This window comes from Podarcis pityusensis (assembly GCF_964106645.2).
Source record: "Podarcis pityusensis genome assembly, chromosome: Z".
NCBI lineage: Eukaryota > Metazoa > Chordata > Lepidosauria > Squamata > Lacertidae > Podarcis > Podarcis pityusensis.
In genome coordinates, this window is record NC_138044.1 from 45,862,913 (window position 1) to 45,885,396 (window position 22,484).

At 44.8% G+C, this 22,484-nt stretch overlaps 1 protein-coding gene and 1 long non-coding RNA gene across 7 annotated transcripts in view; one reads left to right on the plus strand and one right to left on the minus strand.

Annotated features, from left to right (window-relative positions):
- The window catches only part of FGF13 (fibroblast growth factor 13), a 232,320-nt gene that overhangs the window by 41,272 nt on the left and 168,564 nt on the right, over positions 1–22,484 (plus strand). The gene's annotated exons all lie outside the window — the stretch shown is intronic.
- LOC308468175 lies at positions 2,820–6,916 on the minus strand. The gene is made up of 4 exons (XR_013981510.1): positions 6,710–6,916; positions 6,371–6,406; positions 4,296–4,355; positions 2,820–3,654 (listed from the first exon to the last, which is right to left on the minus strand). It is a non-coding gene; the product is annotated as an uncharacterized lncRNA (long non-coding RNA).

Consider the following 22,484-nt stretch of genomic DNA (forward strand, 5'->3'; position numbering starts at 1 on the left):
GTGCCAATGACAGGCATAGCCACCCTTTGATTGGCTGGAAATAAGAAGGCAGACATGGTAAGCTCTGACCGAGAGCAGACTGTGGTTGGTGGTGCTTTGCCCCATTTACCCTTATTGGCAAGCCTTCACTGGCCCCACCCCTTTATTTGCATCTCCCCACTGCTGAGTTCTGTTTCTTGCTCATCTGTGGGCAGCCTTCCTTAACCTGGTGCCACCCAGATGCCATTGAACTCCCAACTCCTGTTGTCCCTAACCATTGGCCATGCTGGCCACCGGGACTGATGGAAGCTGGAGTCCAACACCTGCAAGACATCAGGCCAAGGTTCTGTCAGATAGATGAAAGTCTGTCAAGAAAGCTAATGATGACGGATGCAACCATGATGCTGAGGCAGCAGTGGCAGACATGGTGTTTTTTGTACCCACCTTGTCTTCTTTCTGAAGCTAATAGCTTCTGAACAGTGGGATTCAATCTGCTGGAAACTGCAGGTGCAAAGGACTAACTCCTATCTCCCCCTGGGCACTTGGCCCTGCCTCAATTTCATGGCAGCTATTAACCAAAGAAAAAGGTTTTGGGTTTGGGTGACCATACAGGAAAGTCTTTATTTGAAGTGTTCCTCTATTTGACGGACTCTACATCCCTAAGTATGGGGAGATTTTTCTTTAAAGGCTAAAAACCATTTGGAAGGAGAGTGAGACTTTGACGTTTTCCACCAGAAATTAACAGCTGTACAGCGGACAGGGCAGTCACACTGGTCTTTGGCTCACAGCGTTCTGGACTGTGATAAAATTGATTGTTTCTATTTAAATAATAGTAAATACTTCTAAATTTGCAAATAAGGACACAAATCAATGCATTTTTTTCCTGCAAATCTCTCTTTCTTTGTCCTCATCTCTTTGTTTTGCAACATGTAGAACTCACCTTAATTTGTTAAATCTGACCACAGATCTCCCATGTGCCATCTCAGATGGCCTTAAAATGGATTGGCTTCTACTTTTCCAATAACCCCATCCCTTCTAGAGTCACCTCAGTAATAGCAAGTAGTTGCAGTCTCTCCTCACACATAATCTAAAATCTAGCTAAGAGTGAGATGCAATTGCAGGCAACAGGGCTGTAGTAGAAGCAGGCATCACTAGGCTAGATGGAACAATGGTCCAACTCTGTCTATCTGGTGCCATGGCCCCATAACCTGGGGACCTTGCATTGGACAGCTGAGGACATGGTTGAGGTTCAGAACAACCTTATTTGGAGGCCTCATACCTGCAGGACACAGCACCATCACCATCTTCTGACTCAGAGGATGAGACTGCTGCAATGCCTGTGCCTCTCCAGAAGCCAAAGGCTACAGAATAAGCAGAGGATGCTTTAACCAACCAGACAGCTCCTCCTACATAAGGCTTCAAATGGTGCCAGCTCCCTGCAGACCCCACTTACCTGGAAGCTGCTTTAGCAGGTCTCATTGGAGCTATCCAAGGTCTGGTATGCTCTCCGACTGACTCCGACTTGCGAATGGGTGTTGCCTGCTCCATATGTGAGCCTCAAGCACCCACAGAACTGGAGGTAAGGCAGCTTTGAATGTCAGTGTTGTGTGTGCATCTGAGGCCTTTTGTTTCTGGAACTGGGTCACCTATGGCTTGCTTGTTGTGCTAGTAGAATTGCCTTGCTGGGTTATTGGGGAGGCATTATTGTCAGAGGCTGATCCCCACACCTGAGAGTGAGGTGCATGGTGGCTGAGGTCAGGGTCACTTGGAGCTGCCCACTAGACAGCTGTTATGCCAGCAAAGCTCCTGTAAAGAGGGAGGTGTTTATATCATCTTGGGCAGCTCCTTCCCCTTCTTGATCAACCAGCCAGCTCCCAATGGACACCTGGGTCATCTCTGGATTCTCCATGCTCCTGAGCATCAGAGCAAGGACCACCTAGCCCATGAGTGAGGAATCTCAGGTCCAGGGCTGAATGTGACCCCCCAGACCCCTCTATTTGGCCCTTGGAATACTCTGCCACACTCCCTCTTCCCAGGCCACACACCCTCACTGGTGGTCCTGCTTGCACTGTTCTGGAACTCTGATAAATTCCTCTTCCCTGCCTGGGTGGAGGATCCAAAGAGGTGTGTGCGCAAGTGTAGAAACCAGCCTACTGCATAAAGGCAAAATTTTCATTTGTTGCTCTGCCTGCTTTTGCCTATGACCCCCCCCCCATCAGCATGGGCCCCTCAGAAGATTGCCTAGAAGGGAATGTGGCCCCTGGGCTGAGAAAACTTCCCCGCTCCTGATCTAGCCTACAGTTCTGTCACTCTGCTAGTGCTGTGCCAGACTACCTGTTTCCCCCTGCCTTTGCAAAGCCTTTGAACAGAGCTGTCTCCTGTCTTCTTAAAGCCCAGGCTCCCCCCCGAGCCTCTGGTGCCACTTTCCACTGCTGAGATATAAATATTTAGGGATCGTCATCTCTTCCCTCTCCCAGTGACTTAAGCCTCTCTCGCAGCCAGCTTCATATGAGAGAGGGTTATATTTATACCAATGCTTTTGCTTATTGAGATGTTTATCGTGAAAACCTTCAGTTTTGCAAGCAAAGGCCTGGCAACTTTAGATGCAATATATGCTTACAAGAAATGAGGAATATAGCATTACTTTTCCTGATGCAATGCTAGTACTTCCATCTCATTTTCTAATGTTGCTTTCACACTGCAATAAACCCGTTGTTGTATTATGGAACTGTGGATTTTTGACTGAATTGCCAGCATGCCAGGGTAAAGTCATTCACCCCAGTGAGTGCATGGCACAACACTGGACATCTCTAGACAATGCTGCTATTCCCCCACCCTTTCCACACTTGTGTGCTTCTGTTCCCCTGTGATTCCTCCATGAAAACTGCAGGAAAGAACTTTATGCTGGTATGCTGCTTCAAATTTCATCCCTTTACTCCCACAGTTTTCCTGGATTAAGGGGGCTGCAAATGGATACTTTTCTGGAACCAAATAACATGGAAATGAGTGCCAAGTGTGTACTATATTTCATTACTTTTCCAGAATGGGTCCATATGTCAGGTGAAACCTCAAATCAGTTGCAAAATCAGTTACAAAAACACCCAGGAACTGGAATAAACTGTGTGAATCAGCCTTGGTTTGCATTAGGGCTGGCAACAAGAGTCAGCATATTTGGGCCTCTGGAGAGGGCTCAATCCCCAGCAGAGCTCATTGCGCCTATTGCAATGAAGAGGCCAGCTCACCAAGGGACGATGAGCATGAATGATGTCTTGCTCCCAGCCCTTCTGGAGCCTGGAGTCAACACTGCTTCGCATGGCAACTTAGAAAGGCTAAGAAGAAAGGCTCAATCTCTTAGCCATATTTAGAAGGATGCTAATAACACCTGATGGAGATGTAAGATAGAGGAAGCAGAGATGGGCCACATTTTGGAGTTCCGGATGATGACATTTTGGAAATAAGTTGGCTTTGTAAAAGAGTCAGTGCTGCCTGGGGAGATAGAAATAGTTTAATAAAAACAGTTTTTAAAAGGAAAAAGAAAGAAAGAAATCTCTCTGCCTAGTTCATTCATACTTTTCTAAACTTCTACCATGTCACCTTTTCTTGAAACTAAGAAGTCCTGAAGGTTGCAAACTTTCTTCATGTGGATCACTTTGCTTGCCCTTTTCATTTGTTTGCCTGGATGGAGAAAGAAGAGGGGTCCGTGAGGTCTACACGTAGAAACTTCCAACTTCTGCATGGCTAAAATCCCATTCCCTATTTTATAGGATTGTACCTCAATCCTACATGTCAGCAGTGTGTTACGAAAAAAAAAAAAGCAATGGGAATAACTTGTCTACAATCCTGCACATATGTATGTGTCCTTGAAATTAAGCCCCATTGAACTTTCTCCCATTCTGAGCAACCGCATGCAGGCTGTTTATCTTGTTGGGGCCAGAGGAAAATCTATGCCAAGGTAATCTTGTGTGTGTGATATCTCACATGGAACACATTGCTCATGAATTAAGTATTTACCTCCCTCCTTTTTGATAGGGGAGAATGTAAAACATGGGCAGATCATTTAAGGGCTGCCAATGCTCATTATCTTCAAAACCTTCTACACAGGACAAACGTCACTTGAATTAAAATCATTTGGAGGGAGGCGTCAGGGAGAAGAGAGGATGCAAAGAATGGAAAGAAGTAGCAGGAAAATGTGGCTGAGACGCCAGTTCAGAGTTCCCAGAAAATGAACTCGTTCTGCAGTCATAAATAGCCTGCGCTGAAAAGCTTCTGGGGTTGATGGGACTGTCATTGTCGAGCCGTAAGGCTTGCACGCTTACTTTTCAATGCCTGCTTTTGGTGCTGGGGTCTTCCTAGGAGCAATTCAAGAGAAGGAACATCTAGAGGAATGGTTAGAACCAGATTTCAGGGCAGAACTCTGGGGCCCTGCAGCCTCTCTGCCCCTCAGTGATGGCAGGCACAAGTGACAGCAGGACATAGGGCACTAGCCTTTTGGGACCCATAGACCCATTTGGAACATTCAGAAAGTGACTTGAGCGCCGTTACAAAATGGCCACCATAGGGGTTTGGCATTACACAAAATGGCTTCCACATCTAAAAGAGCCAAAAGAGGGCGGGTGGAAAATGTTGTAGCAATGTTGTAGCAATGTCTATGTTATGTAGCCTGCCATCAAAGAAATAAACACATACCACACCCTCCAACATTTCTCTGATGAAAATAGGGACATCCCATTCCATAATGATACCTTTACTATTTATACCCCACACATCTTACTGGGTTGCCCCAGCCACTCTGGGCAGCTTCCAACATATATAAAAACATAATAAAACATTAAACATTTAAAAAACTTCCCTATACAGGATTGCCTTCAGATGTCTTGGGGGGTCGGATAACTCCATGCCTTCCAACATTTCTCCACTGAAAATAGGGACAGCCTAAAGAGAAATGGGACATTCCGGAATCAAATCAGAAGCCAGAACAGCCTCTCTAAATCAGGGGCATCCCTGGAAAATAGGGGCACTTGGAGGGTCTGACACACACCTCAGAAACTGCTACACCAGACCCTCCATGCGCCCCTATTTTCCAGAGACATCTCTGATTTAAAGAAGCCGTCCTGGTTTCTGATTTGATCCCAGAATGTCTCACTTTTCCTTAGGGCATCCGTATTTTCTTCGGAGAAATGTTGGAGGGTATGCTCCACTTGCCCACAGAGAGAAGCAGTCCTCTGATCAAAAGGCAGCATCCTGGTGTCCAATAAAATGTGGTCACATTGTGCCTGGCCCTCCACTGGCATCTGGCCCTCTGAAACTTGCCCAGGTGGGAATGCAGGCTTAAAAAGTTTCACCACTTCTGATATGTATACAAACTCTCTTCCACGGCCTGCAGTTTTCGCTGGTCAAAAATCTGCTGCATGGAAACTTCTTTGAGCCCAGTGTCTTTTTCCAGCAGGGAGCCCCTGAATGTCACTGGAAGATTCACAAGCATGGCTTGAAGACAACAGCCGTCTCCTTTGCCCCTCAGCAGTTGGTATTCAGAGCTAGACTGCAGCTGAATGTGGAGGTTCTATTTAACTGTCATGGCTAGCAGCTGATAAACACCACCTGCTGGGGAATATGAAGAGGAGAGTGTGATTGTGCTCATGACCTGCTTGCAGGCTTGCCAAAGGCTTCTTGTCAGAACAGAACACTGGAGGAGCAGGACCTTTGCTCTCATCCAGCAGAGCTCTTTTTACAGACACAACTTTTGGGAGAGCTGATTGACAGAGGCACTTTCTTACTACCATGTGCAAAAACATCCCTTTTGCTCCTCCTTTGCCTCGAGCCAAACAGCTTTCTAGGTTTCTAAAGCCACATGAAACCTGCTTGACCATTTATGGCAAACGGATAATGAATATGTTCCACCTCATGGGCACTACCTGTTGCACTACCACGAACAGGCTAGCAGTGGGATAGGAGAATAACACTCCCCTGTCTTCAGCCTGAGCTTTTATTAACCAAAGCATTTATTAAGCAAAGCAGGCAGAACCAGAGATGAGCTGGTACATTTATTTTAATATTTTGCAAGACAAATGTGTTGAGATTTGAAAAGATGTTTTTGTTTGTTTGTTTGTGCTCCAGCATCTCCCCCTCCATTTAGAAATGTCAGCTTTCACTGCGGCCCTAAATATGAAGAAACTTTGAGATGCATGCCTATTCTTTCACACACACTCCAGCCTCACTTCAGTACCCCTGGCCGTGAACTTTCCTTTTCTGAATTTGCATTTAATGTTGTTTACTTGGGTTGGCTAGGTGGTGGGGGAGGAGATCACAGCCTTTTCTTTCTTCCTGCTGTATTATACTTTCAGAAATGGGTTTGGTTTTTTTGGGGGAAGACAGATAATTATACTTAACTTACATGGAGGTGGATTTATTTCAACATCCTTCACTCCTCCTGAAAGAACAAAGTAGCATAAAATGTATTGAGCTGTCTCTCTCCCTACTCCCTTCAATCTTTTCTGAACACAATCCCACAGTTGCCTGGACTTGAAGGTTGAGTTTTTAACTCACTATATTTCACACACACATACATACACACAAATTGTAAATTCTCAGATTAAATATATACAACAGGGGTCAGCAAACTTTTTAGCAGGGGGCCGGGTCCACTGTCCCTCAGACCTTGTGGCGGGGGGCTGGACTACATTTGGGGGGCGGGAATAATGCAAGAGCATCACAAGCCCCGGTGGCTGCTTACCTGTGTCTTGCGAGTGGCAGGGGCTGGTGGCAGTGGGACATGCGGCGCATGAAAGGGCTCCGGAGAGGGGCTGCTTAAAATGGCGGCTGCTGGAGTGCTGCTGCTGCTGCTGGCACCAACAAAGCCCAGCCCCCTTCCTCCTCTAGGCAGGGCAGGGAGAAGCCAGGAGGAGGGAGGGAGGGAGGAGGCAGAGGCGGCACCGTCGTGTGAGGGAGAGGGAAAGAACGTGTGTACTGGCGATCCATGTGGCGATTCCCGGACTGTCTGTGGGCCGGATCAAGAAGGCAGTTGGGCCTGATCTGGCCCACGGACCTTAGTTTGCCTACCCATGATATACAACAAACTGATGCATTTGCTGGAATATTTCCACTCAGATGCCCCCCTCCCCGCCACTTCATAAGCTGGTGTTTTCAGAATTGCATTAATGGGGATGCTGACCAAAGATATCATTAGTGTCTTGGGTAGGAAAGAGAGATGTCAATTTTCCTAGTGCGAGTCTTAGATTATGGTGCAATCTCTAAGGGTAGTATTTACTTATTTACTTATTTTCTAGGATTCCTGACCGATCTTTTTTCTACCCAACCTTGCTTAGCTTTCAATAAGGGTAGCTGCTACCTAATTTACTGAGGGTAAGGCTAACAGTGGCTACTTGCCACAATGGCTATGCTCTCCCTCCAAAGCTCTCCCTCCAAAGTTGTAGGCATCATGCCTCTGAATGCCAGTTGTCTGGAATCACAAATGCATACCCTCCAACATTTCTCTGATGAAAATAGGAACGACCCATTCCATAATAATAATTTTACTATTTATACCACACACATCTTACTAGGTTGCCCCAGCCCACCCTGGGTGGCTTCCAACACACATAAAAACATAATAAAACGTTAAACATTTTTTAAAAACCTTCCCTATACAGGATTGCCTTCAGATGGCTTGGGGGTTGGATAACTCCAACGTTTCTCCAATGAAAATGGGACATCCTAAGGAAAGGTGGATGGGTGGCGCTGTGGGTTAAACCACAGAGCCTAGGACTTGCCGATCAGAAGGTAGGCGGTTCGAATCCCTGCAACGGGGTGAGCTCCTGTTGCTCGGTCCCTGCACCTGCCAACCTAGCAGTTCGAAAGCACGTCAAAGTGCAAGTAGATAAATAGGTACCGCTCCAGCGGGAAGGTAAATGGCGTTTCCGTGCGCTGTTCTGGTTCGCCAGAAGCGGCTTAGTCATGCTGGCCACATGACCCGGAAGCTGTACACAAGCTCCCTCGGCCAATAAAGCGAGATGAGCGCCGCAACCCCAGAGTCGGCCACGACTGGACCTAATGGTCAGGGGTCCCTTTACCTTTGAGGAAAGGTGGAACATTCCAGGATCAAATCAGAAACCGGGACGGCTTCTCTAAATCAGGGATGTCCCTGGAAAATAGGGACGCTTGGAGGGTCTGCAACTGGAGAGAGTGCTGTTGTGTTCAAGCCTTGCCCATTGGGACCACTGTGAGAACAGAATGCTGGACGAGATGGGCCTTATTTATTTATTCCACCAAGGGTTTGTTTTGCATTGGAGAGCCGTTTAGATAATTTGATTGGCTGGTGCTGCTCCCTTTGTTTTATATATGCTTTAATATGATCATTTCAATAACATGGCAAAGCTTTGCACCCTGCCAGTTACTCTCTCGTTAGCTGCTCTGAACCATTTCGTACAGAAAAATAGGGAGCTGATAGAGATGATAGATAGATAGGTGATAGATAGATAGATGATAGATATAGATAGATGATAGATGGATAGCTAGATGATAGATATAATTGCAGCATGGGACCCTAGCTCAGCTGTAGAAGACTCTCCAGTCAATCTTTGGCATAATCGGTTCTTTTAAAAGGCTCAGGTTTGAAGTGGTAAACAAAAGCCCTCTCTGCTTAAGACCCCAAGGAGCTACTGCCAGACAGAGTACAGTGGTTCCTCGGGTTATGAACTTAATTCATTCTGGAGGTCCGTTCTTAACCTGAAACTGTTCTTAACCTGAAGACCACTTTAGCTAATGGGGCCTCCTGCTGCCACTGCGCTGCTGGAGCAAGATTTCTATTCCCATCCTGAAGCAAAGTTCTTAACCCGAGGTAATATTTCTGGGTTAGCGGAGTCTGTAACCTGAGGCATCTGTAACCTGAAGCGTCAGTAACCCGTGGTACCACTATAGGTGTCACTGGGTAGTTGGAGGCCTATTCTGAGGTCTTGTTGCTCCTTTGTTCAATATAGTTGGAAGAGCATGAGACTCTTAATCTCAGGTTCATGGGTTCAAGCCCCACACTGGACAAATGATTCCTGCATTGCAGGGGGTTGGACTAGATGGCCCTTCCAGCTCTACAATTCTATGATTCTGTGATTCAGCTTTTCTTTCATGATGAGGTTGAAGCTCAAGTACAGTACAGGCTGAGCCCCTAGACATGTGATTGCTTGGTTCAGCTTTCAGCTATGTGGCAGACTTGGACCAGATGCTGCTTGCAGAAGGTGAAAACTTAAGGAAGCTGCTCAAATTGGTTTCTGCTGCAAATTAATTCTTAAATTAGAATGCCCCTGAGGCCTGTTTCTCTTTGGGGAATCTTGACTTCACCATTGCTAATAAATAAATAAATGGTGCCACAATTCTCATTTAGTTTTGGCTGGCCAGTAAATAAAATGTAATGTTGTTTATTGATAAAAAGTATTTCTGTATTGCCATATCATAAAATATTTGGGCAATTTTCAATGATAAAATATAAAACACTGCTAAAAACAATGCAGATAATCATTAAATTGACTGGCTGTCTGTACTGACTGGCAGCAGGTCACCATGAATTCAGACATAAACCTAGTGTTAGGTTAAAAGGAGACAGAGTCACCCAGGACATCAGTGGGCACATTTTGCCTGATATTGCATATCTGGGTTTCTTTTATTTTCCTTCTTATGGCTGTGGATTTGACAGGTCTCAAACTGCCTTGTCTCCACATTTTGGCAGTCTTGGAATCTGGATTTTACACCTTTCAAGAACAATTCTCTCCCTCTTGCCTCCACCCTTCCTGCACATTCCTTTCTTTCTTTCTTTCTTTCTTTCTTTCTTTCTTTCTTTCTTTCTTTCTCTTTCTTTCTTTCTTTCTTTCTTTCTTTCTTTCTTTCTTTCTTTCGCTCAGAAAGCCTATTCCCAGCTATGAAATGGGAAGTTTTGCCTTACACATTCCCCCCTGAAGGGTTTAATTCCTTAATGCATTGTGATGAACAGATAAGTTCTAGAACTGAGTTTCGCTTATCCAGAAGTTTAATGGGACATGCCATCTTTCTAGCCCAAATAAAGAGCAAGCACACTTGGTCCTCCTGTATGTTGGGTGTCATGTGAGTGCAAGGAAGAATGTGGATGTCAGAGGTGAGCCAGCAGTAAATCATACTGTGCAAGTTAGAGTTAACTCTTTATTAGCAAAAACACAATCAGTACAGGAGTGTCAGGCCTAATGAGCACAGCAGTTCATATCTGGAAGGTCTCATCCCCATGAAGCAGATGCTGAGACTGAAGGTTCCCGCCTTCCCACAGCTGGCCAGCTGCCTAAGTCCCCTCCTCTCCAGGGTTTTCCCCAAGCAATCGAAGACTGCTTCTGTGCATCCTCCACTCTTTTCATACCTCTTGTGCTTCTAGGAGACAAGGAGGGAGAGGTGTTTGCAGGTGTCACAGCAGGAGGGGGAGACACCCATGACTCTTCACCAGCCTGACTCATCTCTGCCTCTTGACTTCCTCTCCTGCTTCAGCTTCTTCCTCTGATTCTGGACTCCTCTCTGCCACTGACTCTCCCAGCTCACTAAGCCCTGTTACCTTTTCAACTTCTGACACCTCCTCCTCCCAGTCTTCACCCACTTCTCCTCTGACCATTCATCTTCATCCCACCAGCAATACCTGGGCTCTGAGACATCTTCCCCGGGGGTTCCCCAGCTGGTTCCTCCCACCATTCCTCTGCATCCAACCAGTCCATGACAGTGGACCACCACAGTTAATATGCAAGCTCAGACTCTCTTTCAAGGACAGTTGCCTGATTGTGTCTGATAGTATCTTATAAGCATTCACACCCCTAATACATACTCTCAACCTTCAAAAGGACCCTGCCTAATTGCTAACTGGGGGCAGAACATCCCCAATATAGACTCTTATTTTTAGCACATTCAGCTGTTTTAACAGTCTTCCTAATTACCGCTGTTCTGTCAACTGGCAGATGATGAGTTAGATCTTCAGGTATTAAACTCAGCTGAGATCTAGATTAACTTTGAAGTTCAAGCAGTGAGCGCTGCACGGCTGCAGAGCGGCACATAATTTTGAGCTTGATCCATAAGCTGCAGAATGAAAGCCGCGGCATAGAACACCTCGGGCCACAGAAATTATTCTGCCTGTGAATCTGAAACGTACGTGTCATCCTCAGACAGATGAACAGATCAGCTTGTCCAGGCCTAAACTGTGGCTAAAGGCTGTTTATGATGCAGAAGTGGGTTTGGGCAGCTAATTTTTTAGAGATAACTCCACCCCGAACACTGCCAGTTTCTTCTCTTGCAATAAAGTAAAATTAAATGCAATACTATACTAGTCCACATAAATGACAGATGAACTTGTTTCTGAACTGTACCATTTCAGAATGCAGGTGGGGAGAATCACTGCATACACACACACACTTCCCTGTACATTTAAAGCAAGGTCAGGAAAAGGTTTTGCCACATGCCATGGGTGGATAGGACCAGAGGCAAAAATGATCAGAGCAACAAATGCCAATTTTACCTTTGTACAGTAATCTCATTTCTATGCACATACTTAGGGATGCGGGTGGTGCTGTGGGTTAAACCACTGAGTCTTGGGCTTGCTGATCAGAAGGTCAGCAGTTCGAATACCCGTGACGGGGTGAGCTCCTGTTGCTCGGTCCCTGCTCCTGCCAACCTAGCAGTTCGAAAGCACATCAAAGTGCAAGTAGATAAATAGGTACCGCTCCAGTAGGAAGTTAAACGGCATTTTCTGTGCGCTGCTCTGGTTTGCCAGAAGCGGCTTAGTCATGCTGGCCACATGACTCGGAAGCTGTACGCCGGCTCCCTTGGCCAGTAAAGCGAGATGAGCGCCGCAACCTCAGAGTTGTCCGTGACTGGACCTAATGGTTAGGGGTCCCTTTACCTTTTTATGCACATACCCCTGTTTCCTTCCCCCAGGCAAGAGAGAGGCATTTCCGGGCTTCAGTCACACATTCCAGCCAGGAAAAAATACTCCATGTGCAAAGTAGGGGCAGTGAGGGAGGCAGTCTGGAAAAAGTCCCAAGGGCCAGACCACCTGCACCCATATGAGCGCAGGGGCTGACACCATCTATCTGTTTCCTCCTCTTTAGTTTGTGTTGCCCTTGTAGAACTCAGCAAGAGGAGGAGAATGGAACTACTCATTTATTAAGAAAGGTTGCAGCATTTGGGATTTTATTTTATTAGTTTAGGGAAAAGGTGAGTAAGAGGTGACGTGATAGATGTTTATAAAATGATGCATGGCACAAAGAAAAGAGGGTGGCGAAGTGTTTTTCTTCCTCTCACACGCCACTAGAACTCATAGATATTCAATGAAGCTGAATGTTGGGAGCTCCAGGACAGATAAAAGAAAGGAGCTCTTCACTGACTCCCAGAGGAGGCTGTGATGGCCACCAGCTTGGATGGCTTTAAAAGAGGATTAAACAAATGCATGGAGGAGAGGGCTATTGTTGACTACTAGTCATGCTGGCTATGCTCTTTCAGGAATGGCGGTGGCAATGCTTCTGAACACAAGGTGCTGGAAACCATAGAAGGGGTCCAGCTTGTGGGCTTCCCAACTAGGGCAACCGATTGGCCACTGTGAGACCAGGATGCTGGGCTAGATGGGCCTTCTTAGATTCTTATGACAATACTGCAAATTAGTTGGCTCAGCCTGTCATTGACTCTGCTTTATCGCTTGTTGGTCTTCTGCCCAACCAGTCCTCCCAGCAGGTGATGAGAAGACCTCTTTCTGAGGCCCTGGAGAACCTGTAAGAGTGGATTGCTGAACAGTCTGCCCTGCTTCAAGGCAGCTTTGTATGCCCCACATTGTTTCCATACCTTGTTGTCAAGCTTTGAATTCAGCTGCCACAGATATGGTTATTTTTTAAAAAAATTTTTTGCATTAGATGCATTTGCCACTCAGATGACACAATTAATTTTCTTACTTGAGACTAAATTGCCGCAGGCCCATTTAGATTAATTTAATGAACATCTTTATCATGCCTTTTATCTGAAGATCACTCAGATACAACTGCCTCTGGATTGAAATTCAAAATCCTATCTGGTGGCAAAACCGCAGCATCATGATGCCTTGTTGCGGAATGGTGCCCTTCAATGATGAATCACGAAGCGTGCTTTATTAGCATGGTTTATTCAATTTGTTGATGCTAATAATAACAACTCACAGCATTTATATAGCACAGCTCAAGTGTTCAACACGCCTCACATATTGTATCTCACAGATCCTTATGGCATCCTTATGGCATAGCTCTGGGAACACAGGAGAGAGGGTAGGCTTGCCTGCCTCAGAGCTATGCATGGTATAGAGAAAGTGGACTGTTGGTCCATTCTGGAAGCAAGCTGGATGCACTGTGGGCCATTGGCCAATCTTGCATTATGAAACTCCTGCTTTTCAACTGATATACTGGAATGTTGTGCTAAATTTCATTCACATCAGTGGGCATAGTGTGACACATCAAAGAACGTCATTGGACAACGACACTACTCCCCCACCATTTCCACACATACAAGTTTCTGTCCCCCATATGAAAACATGAAAGAACTGTATGCTAGTATGCAGCCCCATATTTTGCCATTTTACTCTCATGATATTCCAGGCCACGAGGGCTGCAAAGGGATTTTTCTAGAATCAAACTACATAGAAATTAGCATTAAACATGCACCATGTTCCATTAGTTTTCTAGAAGTGGCTTTTATACCATGTGAAGCTTTAGGGAAACTTTGGAGAAGTGGAATAAACCAACTTGTGAAGTTTTGAATTCATGGAGATCCAGGGTGGAGTCATAGAATTGTGGAGTTGGAAGGGACCCCAAGGGCCATCTAGTCCAACCCCCTGCAACTCCTGCAATGCAGGAATCTCAACTAGATCATCCTGTTAGACCTCTGTTTAAAATCCTCCAATGAATGAGAGTTCACTAAAATCAAACTAATGAATGAACTAAGTGAGTCTACTCTGAATAAGCTTAGCTGAATACCGTCCCCAAGGAATCTGAATATTTGAAGATTTAGGATGAGCAAAAAAAGGTACTTATTCACATAGCATATGGTTGAATTTGCTCCCACAGAAGGTAGTGGCTGTCAACTTGGCGCCAGAACACCTGCTTTGCATGCAGAAGATCTCAGGTTTGCTCCAAGGTTCAATTAAAGTAGGGCTGGGAGAACCTCCTGTCTTGAATCCTGGGGAAATGAGCCAGTCTGAGTAGACAACATTGAACCCGGTGGATGAATGGTCTTACTCAGTGTAAGGCAGCTTCCTGTGTTCATTAAAAATCATAGTTCATAGAAGTGCAGAGTTGGAAGAGACCATGAGGACCCTGCAACGCAGGACTCTTTTGCCCAGTGTGGGGCTCAAACCCAAGGCCCTGAGATTAAGAGTCTCATGATCTACTGACTGAGCCATGCTCCACCTCATCCCATTTCCACTTTTTAGAAAAGGGGAAGAATCCTCCAGAATCTCATCTGTTTCTGCCTGTTTGTTTTCCAATCTTCCTCCAGCAGGAGTTTGTGATTTGATGTGCATGTCTGTGTTGTATTTCAGCTTTTCAGTAGCATACCTGTCATCTGTGCAGCTGCGCCTATCACCTGCTATTCTGCTTAAACCATACTGGATTTAATTATCTCTCCTTACTCCCCACTGTGATATATTTGCTGCCATTTAGGCTGCCTCCTGCTGATAAGATTGGCCTTGAAGTCATTCGTTCTTTTTCTTCTTTTGCCAAGGTCCTGGCCAGCTGTCTGCTGCTATGGAAAATAAGAGGGCCATTCCCAAAGCAGTGCTTCACTCCAGGAACGGGAAACCTTTGGTCCTCCAGATGTTGTTGAATTGCAGCTCACAGCAGCCCCAGCAATTGTGTCCAATGGCCAGGAATGGTGGGAGTTGCAGTTTGGCGACACCTAGGACACCATTTTTTAAAACCGGGGTGTGTGTGTGTGTGTGTGTGTGTTGGAAATGGACAGGAACTAACATACATAGAGAATGTCCAGGGTGATCTTATGGCTATTTACATATAAGGAAGTGTGGGGTGTAATCCACTGGGAGCAGTCAAATACAACATTTCTTGTTTTGCTAGAGTAGACATGCAAGGGGATGTTTGGTCCAGCCAGTTGAAACTTCCTGTTCCTCCTGGCCTGGAGCATGTGACTAGCAGGTGACTAGCAGGTGACTAGCAGGTGGATGTGCCCTTTCCAGACCTGCTAAAAGGCCAAGGCATGCTGCCACTCTCTCTCTTTTCCATCTTCTTTTCGTCCTGTGAACTTCCTGGAATGAACCGCTGGCAGCCAGCCAGGCAGTCCCCCAGGTCTTCTTCTTTATCATCCTGTTAGTATAAGTTTGTAACTTTAAGCCTTAAGCCTGCCTTCAGGGATCACACTGTGCTCTGCCTTTCTCTCTTTTTTTGCTTATGAATAAGACAGTGTTGTCTTTATTCTTTTAGGAGGGATTCAAGGGGTCTTACCAGGAAAATATTAGAACACATTTCAATCTGGACAAGCCAGATTGAGTTGTGTATTGTTTTAAGAAACTCACACGAGTTTGCAACTAGTTTTCTACTGTGTGAGAGAAGGGAATGTAATCTCTGCTAAGTAAAGGAACTTGCTAGTGTAAGTTAGGAAGGATATTAATAAACATTATATCCTCCTCTGCCACCCTGAACATTCCCACAGGAAGTCCCATTGTAGGGGAGATATATTACTCAGAGGTAGATGTCAGAAGAGGGGAAGCAGTAAATCACACCATGCAATCTGGAGTTAACGCTTTTTTAGCAAAAACATGATTGACACAGGAGTGTCAGGCCTAATGAGCACAGCAACTCATCTCCGGTAGTTCTTGCCCCTATGAAGCAGTTGTGGAGACTGAAGGTTCTCACCTTCCCACAGCTGCCTAAGTCTCCTCCATTCCCGGGTCCCTCCCAAGCATCTGAGACTATGCTGATGTGCCTGCCTTTGCTCCTCCCTCACCACACCTCTTCTGCTTCTGGGAGACCAGGGGGGAGGGGAGCAGGATAGGGAGACACCTGTGCCTCCTCACCAGCCTGCCTCATCTTGGCTGCTTGTCCTCTCCCCTCTCCTGCTAATTCTAATTATAATTCAGAGCTAATTCTAATCTTGTCGCCATCCTCGTCCCTGTTTAGTTCCAGGGGGGACAGCACTGTGACTAAGGAGGAGAAACCTGATTGGTGGTGTTGCCCCCTGAACTGTTTGCAAGTAAGAAGGCAGACAGTTGGGATGGCAGGATAAGACCATTGTGTTGCCCTGGTAGACAAGCTTCCACTAATTATTAGTTTTAGTGTTTTTGTGAAAGGAATTCTCTTAATCTCTGGTGCAGCATGAAAGGAAGATGGAGATCTTCTTAAGAGGAGTTTTAAAAACGTATCTCACTTTGTGTCAGGTACAAATATTAGAAGCCTTTCATTAATGGAAAGAGACATTTTTTTGTAAAAGGAAGCATTTCCAAATGCTTTGCTGGATAGAGGTTTTGATAGAACTTTGATGTTGGCTTCATGAGAAATATAATTCCTTCGTTAAGTCTCGACAGAAGCAAGTGCATTGCTGTAATTGCTTTGTTAAGCCTCTGAGAACGCAGAAATTAATATCGTCAGCAAGCAGCTGGAGCTGAAACAAAAAACCAAAGATCATTATGCTACAAAGCTAATGCACTATTTCCAGCTTCTTTGCTTTGACAGCTAAAAAGGGGGGGTTGGAAATGGACCATGTTTTGAACAGTGATGGAGCAAGATACAGACTCTTGTCCAGTTGAAATGCCTCATGTCCATTTAAGGCAAGTGGAGATCCTTTGGGATTGGGGCCTGGGATCAATTTGCCTTGCTTCATGTTCACAATCCACTACCATTGGACTTGGGATCCCTGGGGAACTTGGTTTCCTATGGCTCCTCCTTGTATCTGAAACACTGCTGTTTTCAGCTGTCTTCTAGGTGCCTTGACAGAACAAGGCAGGCATGGTGGCAGGTGAGGAGGAAGTGGTTGCTGCTGTCAGTATCAATGCTTCTACTTATGTGCCCACTCCCAAGCAAATTTGGGGGAAGGGGATGGGGAGGTAAGCATCTGGGATCATGGTGTTGCAGGTACTGAAAGGGGCATTACTTTTCTGGATCGGGAAAGAACCCAAAAAGACTTGAGAGTTTCTTTTAAGCATTTATTTATTCAGTTCATAGCATTTATATAGCACTTGATTATAAAAAACAAACAAGCAAACCAACCAACCAACCAACCTTCAAAGCAGTTTGCAAAACAAATAAAACAATAAAATTTATCACTAAAACAAGTTAAAAACAGCTATTTAGAGCATTCAAAAATAACTTAAATAAATAATTAGCTAAACACACATCAACATTCTACATAACTGGGTAGGATTGTCTAAACAAAATTGTTTTTAGCAGGCGCCAAAAGACTACAGTCAAAGGCAATATTATTATTATTAATAATAATTAAATTTGCACACTGCCCTTCATACGAAGATCACAGGGTGGTTCACAACAAAAATATATAAAATGAGAACACAGACACACTTAAAAGGCCATAGAATGTTAATCAGCCAGAGGTGGCTGGTTATAGAAAAACTTTTTTGCCTGGCGCCTAAAGATTATGCAGTGAAGGCACCCGGTGAGCCTTCCTGGGGATAGCATTCCATAAACGGGGAGCCACTGCAGTAAAGGCCCGTTTTTGTGTTGCCATTCTGGATCTCCCACATATCAAGCACACAGAGAAGGGCCTCAGGTGATCGTTATGTGATTTTTCTGAATATTAGTTGCTGGAACCCACAGGAGGGGAGAGTGGTCTTGTGCTCAGGTCTTGCTTGGTTTTCCATTGGCTGGATCAGGCCAAAGCAAGTCCATCTAGTCCAGAATACAGTTATCATGGTGACCATCTAGATGCCTGCGGAAAGCCCTCTAGTAGGGTTTGAGCACAACAGCACTCTCACCTCCTGTGGTTTTCACCAACTCAGAAGCATTATTGCTTCCATCCATAGATGGATAGCATAGTCATTGTAGCCAGTAGTCATTGATAGCCTTCTCCTCCATGAACCTGTCTGATCCTCTTTTAATGCCATCCAGGTTAGTGTCCATCACTGCCTTCTGTAGAAGGGAGTTCCATAGTTTAACAAGGTGCTGGGTGAAGAAGGAGGTTCTTTTATCAGTCCTGAATCTTCCGACGTTCAGTTCATTGGATGTCCACAACTTCTGGTGTTATAAGAGGGAGAAGAGCATCTTTTTATCCACTTTATCCAAGTCTTGCATCATTTTATAAGTTTCCATCATGTCACATCTTATATTTTTCTCTGAACTAAACTCTCAAATGCTGCAGCCTTTCTTCACAGAGTAGTAATTCCATCTTTGGAAAGGTGGTGTGATTATATTCCCTGTAACACACCTCTCCTGCACATGACTGCACTCTCAGCCCAAGTGGAAACATGAGCTAGCTTGGAACATGATGTCATGCTTGCTAAGTTGCATTACACCCATGGCAAGATTTTTGAAGGTAGTGTCTGAAGCTCAATATTAGAGCATCACCTTTGCATGCAGAAGGTCCCAGCAGAGGCAGTTTTAGGGTAGCATGACCGGCTGCACTGGGCACTGTGTTGCAGGGAGTGCCAAAACAATGCTGTAGAAAATGTTGTGTGAGAGATAAGGGGACACAGAATTTTAGCATCACACAGGGTGCCGCTGCTGAAATTTGAGAGCCCAAAGTCTGCCACCGATCCCAGGGTCAATCTCTGGCAGCTCTAGGTATGGCTATCTGAAACCTTGGAAAGCCATCGTCAGTCCGTGTTGACAATACCCAGATGGACAAGCAGACTGCCTCAGTGCAAGGAAGTTTCCTGTGTTCCTATAATAGTAATAACAATAATAATTTATTATTTATAACCCCCCCCCCCCATCTAGCTGGGTTTCCCCAGCCACTCTGGGCGGCTTCCAACAAAACATTAAAATATAATAATTCATCAGATAATAAAAGCTTCCCTAGACAGGGCTGCATTCAGATGTCTTCTAAAAGTCAAATAGTTGTTTATCTTTTTGACATCTGATGGTAGGGCGTTCCACAGGACAGGTGTGACTACTGAGAAGGCCCTTTGCCTGGTTCCTTGTAACCTCACTTCTCACAGGGAGGGAACCGCCAGAAGGCCCTTGGAGCTGGACCTCAAAGTCCAGGCTGAATGATGGGGTTGGAGATGCTCCTTCAGGTATACAGGACCGAGGCCATTTAGGGCTTTAAAGGTCAGCACCAATACTTTGAATTGTGCTCGGAAATGTACTGGGAGCCAATGTAGGTCTTTCAAGACCGGTGTTATGTGGTCTCAGCGGCTGTTCCCAGTCACCAGTCTAGCTGCCGCATTCTGGGTTAGTTGTAGTTTCTGGGTCACCTTCAAAGGTAGCCCCACATAGAGCGCATTGCAGTAGTCCAAGCGGGAGATAACTAGAGCAGGGGTCCCCAAACTAAGGCCCACGGGCCGGATAAGGCCCAAGGGACTCGTTTATCTGGCGAGACAGTCTGTGGGCAGGTATTTCTTTTTGGAGAAGATTGTTTTGTATTATTTTATTTTTAAATCACAAGTACAGACTGGCAGTGGTTTCTCCATTCCCAGAGATGTTCTGTTCCTTTCTTCATCATTTGCTGGCTGTAATTTGATAGTGTTCTGCTTGAGTTTAATGCATGTAATATGCTAAGAGCTGGGAAGGTAAGTGGAAATAAATAAATAAGTGTAAGAACGCTTTCTGTCTGCTGTGCATAACAAAGAATGGAGGCAAATTACAGCCCCAGGAAAGACATGAAATCATGCTAGCTCCTGCAGATGATAAAAAAGCAATAAATAAAAATTGTACACCTTGCGTTGCAGAAGTTGAGGTTCTTTGCTTCAAAAGATGAAGGCTTCTCCTTGTGCCTCTTAGCAGAGAGAGGATTTTATCATTATATATACATGACTATCTATGTGCGATAAGCCTCAGATATGACGCGATTTATTTCATTTGGCATTTCAATTCCTCTCTGCCAAGTTAGGTGTAATTGTGTAGACACGGTCACTTTTAATTTTTTATGGGTTTGTATAATGTACGATTAAGGGTGGCATGTAGGGGCACCAGAAAGTATCACTATCCACTTTTCACTTTAATTTTCTTTCGGCAATTCAATAATTCATCTTAACTGGATGATGAATGCCAGCATGAGAGTATACGATGGGCACACTGGAGAGAGAAATGGGTTTCTGCAATAGTGCCTTAAAGCCAATAGCGACTTTGGAAGACATTTTTGTCTACTATCAGTTGAATAGCTGTTTTAGTAACTTCAGCTTGCATATAATGAACATAGATATGTTATTGGTTGCTGTCCTATATTTCTACCCCCCCCCCCATCTGAGGTTGCCTTAATAAAGTGAACAAGAAAATGCTTGGGATGGACAGGTAGGATGTTTCTGCTCTTGATTTGTAAGCAGGCGAAGCATGTTTTCGACACCACCACCCATAGCATCATCACAAGTTGTGATGGGAAGAATGTTTTGCTTATTGATTTGAACACATTGGGAAGCAGCTTAGGAAACAAATGAGCCTGAAAGTGCAGCAATACATTCCTCTGGGCTGGAAAGCAATCTGGAGTTACATCACAAAAGTCAAGGCAGTGTGGATAGCCCATCAGATGGGTAAGCCATGTGATAGCGCCTGAGGCAACATCTCCAAAGAGCAATGTCAGATACTATTCCCAGCTGTTGGAGTGAGGAAGGGAAAGGGAACCTGGGACAAAGTCAGAGGGCTGTACCCATGGTTAAACATACTTGGACTAGACTTCTTAAATTAATGGGAATGGCTGACATAGGTCATATTCACATGGTACAGAGAAAACGCTATTATATCGCTTTAACAGCCATGGCTTCCACTCTGAAGAATCCTGGGAGCCACAGTTTGCTAAGGGAACAGAGAGTTGTTAGGAGACTCCACCCACAGCTACATTTTCCAGCACCCCTAACACACTACAGTGGTACCTCGGGTTAAGAACTTAATTCGTTCTGGAGGTCCGTTCTTAACCTGAAACTGTTCTTAACCTGAGGTACCACTTTAGCTAATGGGGCCTCCCGCTGCTGCTGTGCCACCACCGCCACACGATTTCTGTTCTCATCCTGAAGCAAAGCTCTTAACCTGAGGTACTATTATACGCTTTAAATGTATAATGTGGCTGTGACCTTAGATCTTTTAATTTTATCAGGTCTACTCTGAGTACAACTCACCTGATTACACAGCAGAAATTCCAAGCCATAGACACACATACTTTCCTAACTTCCATAGGGATGCATGTGTTTGTAACATCACTGCTCGTGACAAGGGTCACAGCTTGGGAACCCCCGTTTTCTGTAAGTAGTGCTCATGTGCTCTCCAGTGGTCTGCTCCTGCAAGGGTTTTCCAAGGGATCTGATGCTTGCAGGTTCTTTTTCTTGAAATTTAAGAATGTTTAATCTCACGAGAGGTATGTTTCTCCTTAGTACAGACTACAAAATATGAAAATAAAATCCCAACTCTCCTTCCCTCTCCAGGAAGGGTCAAACCAGTTAAATTTGCTGAAATCCAACCTGTGATTTCAGTAGTTTCCATTTTTCAAGGTTATCAGTAAAGTATTTTATAAAAGGAATGCCATATTTCAACAAAATTGTCTACATCATATTCAATGCATGTAATCTCTTTGTTAATTTTTTCTGAAACAGCAGTACACAGTACATTCTGTTTCCAACAAGAGATACACAGATGTTCCAGTTCTTTCCAATTCTGCACCACTAGAAGGTATGATGCTACTGAAAGAAAAGTAATTACACAGTTCTTTATAACAAAGGTCAGAGTGCCCTTCTTTAAAAATAATTAACAATCCCAAACTTGGGGTATATTCCACATGTTGGCCTGTAATAGAGTAAAGAGCAATCCACTTAAAACTCAAATTGACATTTGCTTCAACCGACTGCTAAAGAGTAGGTTTTCATGGGGAAAGCTCCGGGACAAAAAAACTTAAAATTAAACAAACACTTGGACATGGTACTTTTAAGTGTGGACCTGTGTCTGCAAAGAGCAAGGCAAAAAGTAAGGGTGGATAAACCCTAACTGTAAATCAACATTGTTTAGTATTCTACTGCAGTGTGAAATGAATGTTAGAAAGTGGGGCGTAAATGCCACCATTATAATCAGCAAAATAAGCCCCCTCCTGAATGCACCCTAAGTGCCACATCTGTGCCTCTGTTCACCAATGGAACAGACCCTCACGCTGACCAGAGGATTGCAATGGATTTCGTCCAGGAAGGAGACAACTAGGGGAGGTGGACAACACCCATCCCTCTGTTCTCCTTTATTATATTGCAACCCCTCTTTCATGAGATTTTTACCATTCCAGGCTGACATTCACAAATTATTTAATGATCTCATAATGGGTGCTAAGGGCACCAGCCTTCCCTTTGTAATGTCACGGGCCCTAGGGTTGCATGACAGGCAGGCTCTGACATCTAGATTAAAGCTAAT